The sequence below is a fragment of the Halichoerus grypus genome, chromosome 9, assembly GCF_964656455.1.
Source record: "Halichoerus grypus chromosome 9, mHalGry1.hap1.1, whole genome shotgun sequence".
NCBI lineage: Eukaryota > Metazoa > Chordata > Mammalia > Carnivora > Phocidae > Halichoerus > Halichoerus grypus.
The window spans coordinates 54,787,706-54,790,653 of NC_135720.1; positions in this window are offsets into that span (position 1 = coordinate 54,787,706).

The window sequence follows — 2,948 nt, forward strand, 5'->3', positions numbered from 1 at the left end:
TGAATAGATATTTTTCCAAGGAAGACACACAAATGGCCAACATTCACATGCAAAGATGCTCAACATCAGGGATGCAAATCAAAACCACAATGAGATATCATGTCACACCAGTCAGAATGGCTAGACAAGAAAAAAGATAAGAAATAACAAGTGTTGGTGAAGATGTGGGGGAAAGGGAACCCTCATATGCTGTTGGTGGGAATGTAAATTTGTGCAGTCACTGTGGAAAACAGTATGGAGGTTCCTCAAGAAATTAAAAACACAAATACCATATGATCCAGTAACTCTACTACTAGGTATTTATCCAGAGAAAACAAATACACCAATTCAAAAAGATACATGCACCCCTATGTTTATTGCAGTATTATTTACAATAGCCAAGAAATGGAAGCAACCCAAATGTCCATCAATAGATGAATGGGTAAAGAAGATGTGTGTGTATATATATATATATATATTTACATATAATGGAATGTTACTCAGACATAAAAAAGAATGAGATCTTGCTTTTTGCAACAACAATGATGGATTTATGGTAATATGCTAAGTGAAATAAATCAGAGGAAAACAAATACCATATTATTTCACTTATATGTGGAAGCTAAAAAACAAAACAAAGGAACAAATAAACAAAAATCAGAAACAGACTCATAAATACAGAGAACAAACTGGTGGTTGTCAGAGGGGAGGGAGTGGGGGATGGGCAAAATAGGTGAAGGGGATTAAGAGGTACAAACTTCCAATTATAAAATAAATAAGTCATGGAGATGAAAGGTACATACAGCATAGGGAATATAGTCAGTAATATTGTAATAATGTTGTATGGTGACAGGTGGTAACTACACTTAATTGTGGTGAGCACTGCATAATATATAAAATTATTGAATCATTGTATTGTACAACCAAAACTAATACAACATTTTATGTCAACTATATTTCAATAATTAATTATTTTTATAAAATAAAAAAAGGAGGGGCGCCTTGGTGGCTCAGATGGTTAAATGGCTGACTCTTGATTTCAGCTGGGGATGTGATCTGGGGGTTGTGGGATCGAGCCTGGCAACAGGCTCACCACAGAGTCTGCTGAAGATTCTCTCTCTCTCCCCCTTTCCCTCCCCCAACTCGTGCTCTCTCCCTAAATAAATAAATAAAATCTTTAAAAATAAATAAATAAAAACTTAAAAAGGACATTTCCTCTTTAAGAACTGCTTTTAACCTATGCACCCAAGCAATCATGCACACAGCATTTGCTTATAATAGCAAAATATTAGAAACAATCTAAAGAGTTAAGCGGATAGACACATTGTGATATTAAATAATAATACAATAAAATCATGCAGTAGTTTTAAAGAATGATTACATATGTACGAAAAGAGAAACAAGCTCCAAGTTATTTGTTGTCTGAAAAAGACAGCTGATAAATATAGTTTGATGCCATACAATATACATTTGTGTATGACATTAATGTATTACTTGTATAAGAAAAATTTATAATAATGAAAAGCAAATGAGGGATGTAGAGAAAGAGAACTACGGAGAATTATACAGGGATCAAAAAATGAAAGAACTATGGAAGAAAGAAGGAAGGAAGGATGAAAGGAATGAAGGAAGGAGGAAGGAAGAAACGGGGCTAGTGACCAAGCCAGGCTGGATTCACATCTGGAAGTAGGGGCAATTAACAAGTAAATGCATATATCTCAGGGATGGAGGCTTAGAGGAAGAACAAGTTGATGTCAAGGAGAAGGAAAAAAGGAAGACTCTAGAAGCCTCAAATTAAAGCTTTCCCGAGATAAGTGGATTGAATGAACCCTGGTTTAGCGCTTAATCTGCTCCCAGTTCTTTACCATGGTATTCCTCACACTGCAGTTGCAGCTTGAGTTGTGTGAGCTGAGTTGACTGTGTTTCTGCCCAGCCTCAGAGGTTTAGTCAAGAGAATGTCCCAAAGGACCTGAAGGGATGGAGGCTGTGGATCATGGACATGTGATCTCTGAAGTAGGAATGCAGCCGGAAATCCCAGGGGGACCTACACCTGTGGCTGATCTATAGGGTACCATTTCATTGGAGTTTTTGTTTCATAGAGCCTCTGCAATGAAGATCAAGGCAAGGACATATATGGGAAGGATTAAGAAAGAGAAAAATCATAATGCAAAAGGGCAGCAATATTTAACATAAAATTTTACCAAAGAAGGGACAGCACTGTATGTACTAATAGGCTGAATATCTAAACAACACATATAAGCTGCATTAGTTACCACAAACTTAATGGCTTAAAATAGCATACATTTGTTAACTCACAATTTTGGTGGGTCAGGAGTCAGGCATGACTCAACTGGGTCCTCGGCTTAGGGTTTCACAAAGCCACAACTGAGGTGTACTCTGGTCCGCATTCACATCTGGAGGCTTGACTGGGGAAGAATCTGTTTCCAAGCTTACTTTGATGATGGACAGAATTCATGTCCTTGTGTTTGTGGAACAGAGGTACCTGGCTTCTTGCTGGCTGTTGGCTGGAGGCTGCTTTCAGCTCCTAGAGGCCACATACAGTTCCTGCCACATGGACTTCCCAACATGGCCACTTCTTTCATCAAGCCAGAGATGACAGTCTCCAAAGAGAGTCGGCTAGCAAGACAGAGTCTTTTGTAATGTAAGGTAGTCACAAGAGTGACATCCATAACCTGTGCTATACTTATTGTTTATAAGCAAGTCACTGGTCCCAACTGCACTCAAAGGGAGGGGATCCCCCAAAGGTGTCAACACCAGGAGACGCTGGGAATCATGGAGCCACCTTAGAGTCTGTCATACAAGGATATCTTTGTTGCTTCTGAGTTTTTAAATTAAAAATAACCATAAATATAATCCTTAAAACATTGTGATGTGCAACACTAAATAAGAAGTAAAATCTAAACCCAGAGTATGTCTGGTGTCAAAGCTTGTGACCTTCACACTTCCCT